At 43.2% G+C, this 12,237-nt stretch overlaps 1 protein-coding gene across 2 annotated transcripts in view; it reads left to right on the top strand.

Annotated features, from left to right (window-relative positions):
- Positions 1-1,157: 1,157 nt before the first annotated feature.
- ZC3H12C (zinc finger CCCH-type containing 12C) overlaps positions 1,158-12,237 on the top strand; it is a 44,093-nt gene continuing 33,013 nt past the window's right edge. The window contains exon 1 of one of the 2 annotated variants that reach the window (XM_088051103.1): positions 1,158-1,288. The gene's annotated coding sequence lies outside the window, so the exon portion shown is untranslated. Of the gene's footprint in view, positions 1,289-2,107; positions 2,179-12,237 lie in introns of those variants that run through there. The other variant, XM_014253001.2, reaches the window with a different exon arrangement.

Below are 12,237 nucleotides of genomic sequence, written 5' to 3'. Positions count from 1 at the left end.
TAATGTGAAATTCTTGTAATTTAAGTAGTTTAAAAATCAATTCCTTATTGCTCTGTTCTCTCTTATTCTAATAATTGAGAATCATTTTCTCCAGCACTTTAGTGCTTTTAACTGACTCATATGCTCCTCAATCAACGGCAAAGGCTTCCATAATAAGCAGCAAAGTAGCACTGCAAGTGTGTCATTCTTTCATCTTGCTTTCACCAATTTCCTCTATTAAATTAATGCTCATAGTCACACTTGGACACCACTCTGGCTCTGAAACAGCATCAGCATATGGGACTAAGGGAACTGAGGGAAGCATTTTAATTTTTTAAGTAGAGGCATCAAATTCCTTCTGTACAGCTAAGTAAACTAACCCAGGGATAGAGGTGGCCTTTTGCATCATGAACTGAACCCTCCAAACTCATGCCTAGGATGGAGATGAGATCCACTGAAAAATTCAACAAACTTTGTAATGAATGAGTCAAACAAACAAAATCATGCCATCATTCTACAGGCTACATCTGAGGTCTAACAGGGAGGGTTTGTGGAAACATATAGGAAAGCAACATAGCCCTGTGCCTCCACAGTCTTTTGTCCAGGCAAATCTATCACATTTTATTGAAAAAATGATCCCTGCAAAGTGGCCCCTTTGGGCTCATATTTCTGTGTAGAATTTGTGTAAACTGGATGCAAATTTTTTTAAATTTAGCCCATTTTCTGCCGGGTACCAGAAGAGATTTTTATAAATTCCAATAGTAGAATAGGAGCAGATAACAGTTAAATATCTATATCTATATCTATCTATATATATATATACACACACACACATTTGCAGCCTGTGAGTAGCAATGGCTGTATATCTTATCTTGTATACGATATGCTCCATCAGCTACAAGCCGTAATGACAACACCAGACTTTCATTCATATCTTCTAAGCAGCTCCTGGCGCTCAGCCGCCTCGGCAGAAGCACAGAAGGCTGGGTGGGATGGTGAGAGGTAGATTACTTCAACTGCATGAAAGTAACTGCGGGGTGGGAGGAAACATCTCGTAATTAGAACACGGGACGGAAATTAAGGTCTCTACCAACTCTGTCACAAAGGGAGTTCGTGATCCTTGGCGAAAAGCTTTCCGACCGCCCTCTCTCCACCTGCACAGCCGGGGCGGTGGGGGCACAGGGACACTTGCACAGCGAGCGCCCGTGAGCACCCGGAGGTTTTCTCCGATGGCGGCAGGACCTTTGCCGGGCCGGAGGACCAGCTGCCCAGGCCGCGCCGCCCAGGCCCTCCCCGCTGGCCCCAGCCGGTAACGTAGCGGCGTTTAGGGAGGGGGGCACCGCGGCAACCTTCGGGAATTCACGGCGGGAACCCACGGCGCGGGGGCTGAGCCGTGTCCCTCGGCTGCCCACCATCCACGGCCGCTGCCGAGGCCGGGCCGGTCGCTTCCCCGCCGGGTTTCTTGGTGCCCTGGCACCAGATGCCCCCCGTCCGCCCGCTCTGGCCGTGCCCGGCGGGAGGCGGTGAGGGGCGGGCCGGCGGGGCCCCGAGGAGCGCCGCCCCCAGCACCGGGGGAGGATGCGGGCGGTGCCGGCGCCGCGGTAGGCGAGGTGAAGGCGACCTTGCGGCCGCTCCTCCCGCCCGCAGCGGCGGCTGCCGGCGGGCTGCAGGGGGGGGGCTGCGGGCCCGCGGGGGCTCGGCGGCCCGGGGCGGGCCCCGGCGATGGGGGCGGGTGAGCGCCGGGCCGCGGCCGCCGCGCTCCCGCCCCGGCGCCGCCCATTGCCGGGGCCGGGCCAGAGTCGCGGCCCCGTGTTGACACACGCGCCGGCCCTGCCCCCGGCGCCTCCCTGAGGTCGCCCGGTGGAGGTCGCCCGGGCGGCGGAGGCCGCGGCGCGGCGGCGCTTCCCCGGTGAGGGAGCGGATAGCCCCGGCCCTCTGCCCCGAGGGGCCGGCGGGGTCGCCCCACGCCTCGGCAGGCCCTGTCCCTCCGGAGAGTTTTCCCCGACCTGTTTGCTGCCGACCCCGGCGGGAGGCGCGGGCCGAGGCGGTGGGGGCGGCCGTGCCCCCTTGACCAGCGCCGGGCTGGCCCGCCCGCTGCGCCGCGCCCCGCCCGCGGCCGTGCCGGAGCTGCGGCTGCCCCGGGGACACGCGTACCCGCGCCCACCGGCAGCCTGACAAGGAATTTAAAACTTGTTTCAGGTACTCTACCTACCCTGCCGTTCCCCTGCTTCTAACTTTGGGGTTGTTTTTGTGGATGTTTTGTTTTTAATAATTCTGTGAGGAAAGTGTAGATTTATTCCCTCTGCTTTGTGTTTGAGGACAGGCTGTGTAATTTGGCTTGCTCTGTTTAACCGAACCGTAATAAGTGTTGGTTTCATCATTCTCAGGTCTGGCTGTGGCTTCTAAGTCGTAATTTCTCGTAAAAATTAATTTTCAATCGCCTGTGTGCTTTGGGTGTAATTCTGCAGGCATGTCTGAGTAGCGCCGGGCACGTAGGGTTGTATTTGTGGAACGGTGACGCTATTTTATAATGCCCCTGAGGGAGGAAACTCCGCCGGGCTGTGCTTGTGCAACACCTTGTGCGGCCGGACCTGGCCCTGTCTCACACTCCCGTGCCTGGCTCTGGTTTGGTACCTCTGACAGGGCCAAACAGCCCTTAAGCGATGGTGTTGCCGAAAGTTGGGTTAAGTAAATCCATCCCACGGAACGGCACACCACGTTTCTTGAACAACAGATGTATTGAAATGTCGTGTTTACTGTGTCTTGTCCTCTTGATCTGTGTTTGCAAAGTGGAGACATAACTCATAATTGCGGCTCTTAGGGTTATGCAATTAAGTACATACTTAAGATAGCAGTAGCACAGTCTTTTGATCTAGAAGGAAAATAAACCATTCAAGTATGTCTGGGTTTTCAAACTGGTAGGGTACTTCCACTGTGTCCTCACCATATAGCATTTGCCTATATAGCAAGCCAGTGAGCTGACAGTAAGACTTCTTCAAGGATGATATTAGATATATCTTAGTGAACTGAATTTTCTAGCTGGCAATGCTCCAGGGTGATACTACACTTCGGCAGAGTGTAATCTGTCATGAATGAATCTGAACTCAAGCATGCTGGTGTTTTAAAGAGAATATGTTATGTCAGTGTAAAACACATTTGCACATTTTGCATATTTTAGGGAATTAGGGGGAAAAAATTCTGTTTTCTCTCTCCCTGCTCCCCCTTCTTTCTTTATTAATTAGACCACTTACTCTTGAAAATTCGAAAGCTTACTTTTTTTTTTTTTTTTCCCCTAATGGATGTAGTTGAACCAATTTGAAATATTTAATCTCTCTACAAAACTCACCATGGTTATTACACCTTTATTACTACACCAGACTTCTGGGCAGCAGTCACCCAGTGGAGCCGCAATTACCGTTACCATTTGCAATCCTTTTAAAAAGGCAGATATTATTTATGAAATCCTGATAGACAGAACTCCACTAACAGTATTTTTATACATCTGTAAATCAAAACACGCATTAAAAAAATATTGTCTTAAAATGTGAATGCAGAGAAATTGAGTTTATTGAAGGTATGCAATTTAAAAACAAACACCATACTCTCAAGCTGACAGAGCATGAAGGGATTATCCAGACTTGACTCATCTGTGCAGATTGTGCATTTCATGCTGACTGCTGTGCTGAGCAACACTCCGCTGCAGTGATTTCACTGCCTGCTTCTCTGGGTTGTACCAACCTTTAAAAACATTGTTGGTGTTCCAACAGTGTTAAGAGCTGTTGATATTTTTGAAGAAAACTAGGTTTGCAGTTGGTGAAACTTGAAGAGGTTGGAGATGCAGTTAAATACTTGATAAAACCCACTGACTATACGTTTACTGTTCAGTTTTACATGGGTAAGTCAAAAACCTTACAAAATTTTATTTTGTGAGGTCTTACACATGCTACATACAATTGAAAGTAACTCTTTTAGCAAGCTGGAGAAAAAGCATTTCAAAGTCAGCGTGAAGTAAAATGAGGAACTTGTTTGGCTCAGGTCAGTTTTTATTGTACTCAGAAGTGGCCACAACTCCATTTGGTAGAAAAGAGATGTGTGATTTAGTTTGACTTCTTCCATGACAGGAGTCATAAAATCTTGTTTGGTATTTTCTGCCTCATCTTCCTAACTTCTGTCTTGAACCAGTTATTAAAAAAATTCTGCCCTTGAGTACTAAAGAGTCTCAAGAGCTTCACTTTTTTCTTTTCCCCCCGGTTGTTCTTTATTTTTCAATTAAAGCAAAGCATAATCTGGATTTTGCTAGCCTCAGCCTCCAGTGATGGATCTCTTCATAATCTGTATTTTAAATAATTATTAAAAATGAAAATGCTTCAGAGGGGGTAACAGTAGTAAAAAAAGTGGGAGAGAGGGTTATAGTATCTAGGAGGAAGGGTAAAAAATGTGTGATGTAAAACTTCTGCTCTTCCTCTTCTGTAAATATTATTCTGCTTCTTTTGCTGTTCTCTGAAGCAATGTCCCACATGTAGCTAGGTAGTCATAGATAAGTTTTTCTAAGTTATTCAAAAGATACTTCATCATTTAGTCATTTCCTTAGTGTTTGTTGCCGTGGGAGCTAGCCAGCAGCCTTATTAATGATTGAAATGATTACACCTTGTTTTTTGACTTGGGGTACTGAAAACTGTGTCTGAGCTACTGTAAGAAGCTGATGTACAAGGACTGCAGTGAGTTGTTTCTATGAAGGGACTGAAGCTGTAGAGCAATGCTTTATATCTCTTATCATGTATAGTCATGTGTAAAATGCCTCATGTCTCCAAGCTTGCTAAATATTTATAATAAATGTACTATTTGTACCATATGTTTGAATCAAGAAACCCATTAATTGAACAAGCCCGTATTTTTATGCTTGAAAGAATTGACACTTCATTTTAATTGCTAAATTATATGTTAAAAGTAGACCATAAAAAAAGCAGAGGTGAGATGGTGTAATGAGAATCAGAGTAATTTTTCTTACTTCCCGGCCTCAAACTGTAGTTATTTTAGTTAGAAAATAGATAGAAAATCAATTGTAATCTGCTCATAATTGCCTTCCTGGTGGAGTTATGAGGCATTTCACTCCCTCTTCCCTCCCCTCCCCTCTCCCTCACTCATTTTTCTTCATCCTTTTTTTAAAAAATAAATTTTTCTAAGTTTCTCTATTTTTTCCTCTGTATGTCTTGTGGAATAGGCAGATCTCCAGAGCTAGAGGAGATTTTTCATTGTAAAGCTCTTAATCTCTAAATGTTTTTGTGTAACAGCTTGAGGCTCTGTCAAAAAGCATGTTCCTAACCAAGTTTAGTGGTGAGTAGAAATTGGCAGAGGTTTTCATAACCTTGGGGATTTCTGCTTAGATGAACCAGGCATTTTCTCTTTTACCTATCAGGATTGATTACTTCAGGTTAGATCACATGTCTTATGTGAAAAGCTTAGCTTGCACTACCAGAAATCCAAGTTGTGTTTTGCTGAGCACAAAGTGCTGGGCTTGACATTTGACACTGACTTTCACATTCTGCTAGGATGTTGTATGACCCATTAAAGAATTATTTTAGCACTTTGGTAAACTCAAGCTCTATTAATTCTTGAGTCATAGCTTCAGAATGAGAAGGCTTTGAAAGTATACCTCAGGTTGAAGACTTGAAACTCTGCTTTCCCGACTCAAAAGGTCCAGACAAGACATTTTCAAAGTTTCCCCTGGGGATTAACGTAGCTCACCTCTGCAACTGTGAGATTCATCATTCTTCCAGGCTTATGTCACAAAGTGCACCAGACTACCTCTCCTGATGGCTTGACCATTTTAAGGTTATGTTTGCTTGATTTATGATGCCAGTGTAACACTTTAAAATTTGACATACGTCATCCTCCTCCCTGGGAGGGTGGGTGTCTGTTTATACATTTTAGATGTACATGTGTGTGTTTACAGGTAGGTGGATACAGAGTATAATGCTAGATTATCCTAGGTTCTGCTGTCCTTTAAATGTAGAAGCCTTCTATGTGCTCATAAATGTAGGTCCCAATGCCTCTGTTTTAGATCAAAGTAATTTGGTTCTAAATTCAGGATAAAGATGTTCTTTGCATAAAAATTCTGCAGTATTATACAAAGTATTTAAAATGTATTCTTTCTTAAAATTACAGTTTTCTTCAGGGTGGATAATGAGGAAACTAAAGCTTTATTCAGGAGGAGGGATTTTACTTCATGAGAAATTGGTATTTTGAGAAAAGAGTGGGTAGTTAGGAGGGAGGGGCAAGACATTCAGTGGATGGGAGTGCAGAAAAGTTTAATGGATGTTATTAATCCTCCCAGTGGAAGAAATAGAGTAATTTCTTTTGGTATGAAAGGAATGTCTTGGGAGGTGGTTGAAAGTTGCAGAGGAGTGCCAGAGATTGGAGAATCAGTGAAGCTGGAGGTGTTCAGTAAATGCGACATAGGTTATTGCAAAAAGCATTTTGCTTGCTGTGAGAAGGTAAAGCTCAGAGTCTGGGGAGCATCTTAAAGAGTAAAATCTTTGAGCCTTTTACTGCTTGACAGAAACTCACATGATAATTCCTAAATGACCATTTGTGTGAGCCGTGCTCCCCTATGAGCTGTAAGAAGTAATGTGCTAAGTTGTGAAATAAATGAATCAGTACCATGAAGCTTTGAAGTTTTGTGATGAACTGAAAATTTCAATGTTGCTATGACTTAGACCTTTTATCTTAGGATTAATGAAATTTGGTGGTTTGGCAGAGATTGTCTGGAAAAGGGACAGATTGCATTTCCTTTAGCAGAAGCTACTTTCCTAGTCTACTTTTATTCTTTAAACTGTTAATGTAAATAGCTGGTATCTCGTTCTTCATCTCTCTGCTCTCATAGTTACCATTATAGTTGACTTGACTCTCAACAGGTCTCTTCAGTCAGTTCTTTGTCAGCTGTAAAGCTAATATTTGAATTGCTGAGTTATCTGATCTTTCCAGATTCAATGCATGGCCTCATTCTTGTTGAGAGACAGTTCTCTTATAAGAAGTGCCATAAACACTTTCATGGAGATCTCAACTTTATCTTAGTGGAGAGCCTTAGACCCTCATAGCTTGCAGCAGCATCCCCTAAGGCTTTTCCCCCCTAAAACATTCAGCTAATTTGGAAACCTCAGATGATTTTTCCTTCAGCAATAATTCCAATACATGCTATGTGTAATGCCAGATACACTTCTGGAAATTGTTTGTCCTGGCTAGGGAAGGGCTGTGATGTACAAGTGCCCAGGGCTGTGCACCTGGGTTCACAAGTCTCCGTAGCAGCTGCTTCTGGGGTTTGTACTGCCGTTCTTGCTGGGCTGCCAACTCTGCTTTTGCTGTCCTTGACGAGCTGTGAGTTGGACTCATTAGTTTCTGGAACTGTCACTGTTGGGATTGCAGTCTGGGTTTCTTTAAACTGTTAAACTACAGCCCATGCTTTCTGGTGAAAGATTAAAATCAGAGTTTTCTGCTTCATGTGCTGTTTCCCCAGCCACTTGTTCACTTGTCTTTTCATAGCTTTTTACTGTAGCTGTTCTGCGGAAGAAAATAACATCTGGTATCATGCATACATTGATGGGACTTTCATCTGGTTCCAGAAAAAGACTGTGTGGCTAAATGTGTTTAGGTAGTGCTCACTTCCTGGAACTTGACCTTACTGCCAGGACTCATTCAAAATCACAACTTTTGTCTGAGCTCTTTGCCGTCTTCTCTGAATTGAGCATTGCTCATAAGTGAAACTTCGTAAACCACCCTTGCCTGATAATTTAGGAGAAGCTAAACTACAGATCTCACAGAGATTTAATCTGTGTTTGCACCGTGAAATGATGCAGCCAGTTTTTTCCAGGAGTGAGAATAATTGTTCTTTGAAAAGTTTTGATGATGTTGGTACAGTGCATGGTCTCTCCCTAAAGTTTTGTTCAGTATTTGGTGATAGTCTGCCATCTAATTTGTTCATAAAACTGCCTATTCCAAATTTTTATAAGGCTGTGGTAGCACTCTGTAATTCACATGGAACACCTTGACAAATTTTGGACATTAGTATGTTACAAATCAATTTGCTTTTGATATATACATATATTGCAAGAGGAACCTCAGATTAGCAAATTAGTGTGAAATAAAAACTCATTAGTGTGAAATAAGCATGATCACCTTAAAGTTGATGATCATTGCTACTTCTGTGAGCAGTTTGAAATGTTCATCTGCAGCTTGAATGCACTTATCATTATGTCTGTGTGATCTCTGACAAGAAAATGTTTGTAGTGGGCAGACTGAAAACAGATGCCTCCAGTGGGCATCGTAAGTAGGGTTTAGTTCAACTGCTGACATGGGATCCTTTTGTGGAAAGTAAAGCCTTATATCTTGGTAAGTGTAAGATGATGTTGCAGAAATAGATAATAAGGCTAAATAGGGCATATTAGCAAGAGCATCACCATCAGGCCAAGTGGAGTGATCATTTACCTCTTCTTGGCACTTGGCACTCTTCTTGGAGCACTGAGTCTGGTTTTGGTCTCTGAAGGACAGAAGATACTGCCTTACAGGGACCAGTCTAGTGGATGGCTACCAGGTTGATTGGGGGGCTGAGTACATTGTGTAACAAGTAGAGACACTGGGAGAGCGGAGTTTGTTCAGCCTTATTTAAGAAAAGACAAAGGGGGATCTTATTGCTGTCTTCAACTCTGTAACTTGTTTGGAGACGACAAAGTGCTCTATTTGGAGGCATGTAGCAAAAGGGCAAGAGGAAGCAGTTAGCAAGGTGTAGTGAGAAATTCTGGCTGAAGATGAAGAAAAATGTCACCATGAGAATACGTACACACTGGGGAAGTTGTTTGAGGAAGTTGTGGAGTCTCCAGCCTTGGAAATACTCAAAAATTGACTTGGAAAAGACACAGAGCAACCTACTGTAGCTGACCCTGTAATAAGTGGGGGTTTCTTGGACTAGCTGACCTCCAGAGATTCCTTCCGAACTAATTTAATACTAAATGTTAATAACATCACCAGTTCTGAATGATGCGTTCCCATTTGCATGTCTTTATCAGATCTAACTTTATGAAAGGACTCTGAATAGCAAAGTATGAGTGCTGGGGGCTCAAAATGTCAGCCTTATTAAAGAAATGTGTGCATGAATTCACAGGTCTAAAATCTAGCTGGCTTTTCAACTAAATACAAGAAAATTTCGTCAGCAATATTAATTATTACTTTAAAAGACTTCCGACTTCAGAATGACTCTGAGACTCCAAATAGCTGGAAGAATTATGTGAAATTGCTAACACAGTCGCTTTCTGTTGTATTAAGTTACTAAACATGAGCAAGCTGTTTTATTAATGTGTAAAATACTAGGATTTCAAAGCCTGTATGTAGCCCAATGTGGAGACTTTCTCATGGGCTTTCCTGAGTACAGGAATACAGTAAATCTGAAGAAAAGCTATACTTAAATGACAGGTAATAAGATAGACTTCTGTGAAGCTATTTTCTTTCATTTCAAGAATCCAAATTAATTTGGAACTTGGATTTGCAGCTACAGTAACATACTTTTTGTAAGATCTGGCTATTGCTGCCCCTTCTCAGGTCTATTAAAAGCTTCCTCATAAAGTACGAAACAGTTGCATACTAAATGTGTCTTGAGAAACCACATGATCATCTCTGTCTTCCCTGATTCTTAGCTTACTAAATCCGGGTAAAAAAATTGAACCTTAACATGTTCTCTGTCTCTTTCATCCCAGTAGAGAGTAAATGGCAAGGCTGAAAGTTGTGCAGAAAATCCGCTGCTGGCAGCTCTCTCGCAGAAGGCTCCAGGCCAAAAAGACAACTGCAGCCGTGTGGTACAGGCATAGGAATTGTGTATCAAATAAGCATAACACTGTGAAGCCATTTAGGGTGACACAGAGTCCAACCAACACCTTGAACTGTGTCCAGGAACCCTGGAGATTATGGGGTTCTATTGCCAGCAACATGGCCTGAAACACAACCTGGCCATGTCTCTAGACAGTTTGAGAGGCCTATTTTCCTCTGACAAACCTTTCAAACTCTTAACAATAGTCTGTGGCACAGATAAAAGATATTAAGTTGACTAGCTAAGTGTATTTAAGTGAAGAGAATACTTTTTTTTTCACATAACCGTGTTAGTTTTGTTAGAGGATTTTCTTCTGACAGAACAAATTTGAATAAAAGTACTTTGCTAAGCATGATGGTATACACTTTGTATAGTTGTAGGCATTGTCTGGCCGCCCAGTATTGTCACAGGGAAAAGTAATTAGACAGTTCAAATTTTCATGCTCAGAAAGCATCCAGACAGTGTGACTCTTTCTGGAAGTGGGAGGAGGTCAAATCTAACATGTATGTGTTGATGGAAATTTTTTTCTTCCCTAGAATGCTTTGTATCTCAGTGTCTGCATCAATTCATAAATAATAAAATTTAAAAATAAAGAGTTACTATATTAAATAAATATTAAAGTAAGCACTCTTCCCCCATTTGTTGCAGAAATGGACAGTTGATTTCACACTGGAAGTTTATGAGATGGTATTGATGAGAGCAGTTGCTGAACAGCCACCTTAGTGCAGAAGGGGGTTTCAGTGCTTTCTGTCTTGCAAACCACTGAACACTTTCCAGTAGAACTTTGTATTTATTCCCGAAAAACCCCCCAAGAATTTCTGGCCATGTGACTTTACTGCCCTCGGAAACAAGGTATCTGTGATTGTCCATCTGTGTGCATACCCTGGTGTGCTTGTGCAGGTGTGGTTACAGTGGCTTGTGTGTTTGTGCTGGGGTTTAACCGCACTTGAGTTGGAGCATTCACTTAAAGATGGGAAAATCCTTGAGCCTGCTGTATGTCATTGTGCTGGAGGCAGCCAGCAGTGGCCTAGTTGTGCTAGGACGGGTGCTATAGCACGGCAAAGGAGGTGATCCTTCCCCTCTGCTTCGCACTGGTGGGATAAATCTGAATCCTCCAGTAGAAAAGAGACATGGAGTTACTGGAGTGAGTCTAATAAAGGGCCAGAAAGATGATGAAGGGACTGGAGCATCTCCCCTAGGAGGAAAGGCTGAGAAAGCTGGGACTTCCTCCTGGGGAAGAGAAGGTCTGTGGGTTTTTTACCAATGCAATAAATACCTGAAGGTATTTATAGTGTGCAAAGTAGACAGAGCCAACCTCTTTTCACTGGTGCCAATGGACAGGACCAGAAGCAGTGGGCACAAGCTATTCCTTCTGAACATTAGGAAATGCACTTTTACTGTGAGGATAACCAAGCACTGGCAGCTGCCCAGGGAGGTTGAGAAGTGTCCATTCTTGGAGATGTTCAGATGCTGTCTGGACAGGGTCTAGCAGTTGGCTCTTGGTGGCCCTGCTGGAGTAGGGGAGTTGGACCTGATGTCCTACAGAGGTCCCTTCCAGCTTCAGCGATTCTGTGATGCTGTGAAAGGAGCACAGCTTAGGAATCCATGCCTACAATGAATATCTGTAAGTTACTGTACTGAGGCAATGACTTTTTCATCATCCTCTTAGGTAAACATAGTGGAGGGTTTTTTGTCACATGATCAAAACCATTCACTTCTAAAATTAAAATCTGCTTCAGAAAATGTATTTCATTTCAGGTGCTATGTCTCAGTGTGGTAGTGTGGGGTGACTCCAGTGTTTTTTGGTGTTGCAGAGTACTGCTTTATGCTTTCTGTGTAGTTGACTGGTGTGGCTCAAGCCTGTTGGACTCCTAATGTAGGCAAGCTGTGCAGCTGCAGGCGGGTGCCTTGTCATGTTGTGATGAACAGCTCATGGTCACTGCCTTTGTCTACCAACAGAAAAGCAAAGGCTGGATCTGTTCTAGCCATGGTTAGCAAAAAAGTAATCCCTGCTTACGATAAAACTTGAGGTTTTGCGATTCTCTTCAAAACCTCAGAGGACATCCTGATAAATGTTGCAATGGTTTACTCAAGTCTTGCATGCAGCCAATGTACTGATGATCTAATGGGATTATACCAGAAACTGTAGACATTCTGACCTTCTTTTAAGGTGATGCCCTGCTGGAAAATGCATCTCTGCTTTTTTAATTTTAAGGATAACTAGAGGGAGATGAGTCTTTTTTCAAAGAGTGAAAAAACTCTTTACCACTTTGTTTTAATGCATTTGAAAGTGCATATTTTTCTACAGACCAGTTGCACTGCATTTGAAAATACAGTTGAACCTTTTTTTAAAATATCGTGGTTTTGAAAGGTTAGTTATTCTCTAGGCAAACCGTTACTCATCA

This window comes from Pseudopodoces humilis, chromosome 2, assembly GCF_049639895.1.
Source record: "Pseudopodoces humilis isolate 2021_Gansu_Grassland_sample_001 chromosome 2, ASM4963989v1, whole genome shotgun sequence".
NCBI lineage: Eukaryota > Metazoa > Chordata > Aves > Passeriformes > Paridae > Pseudopodoces > Pseudopodoces humilis.
Note: the sequence above shows the minus strand (reverse complement) of the source record. Positions and strands in the feature narration are given on the sequence as shown.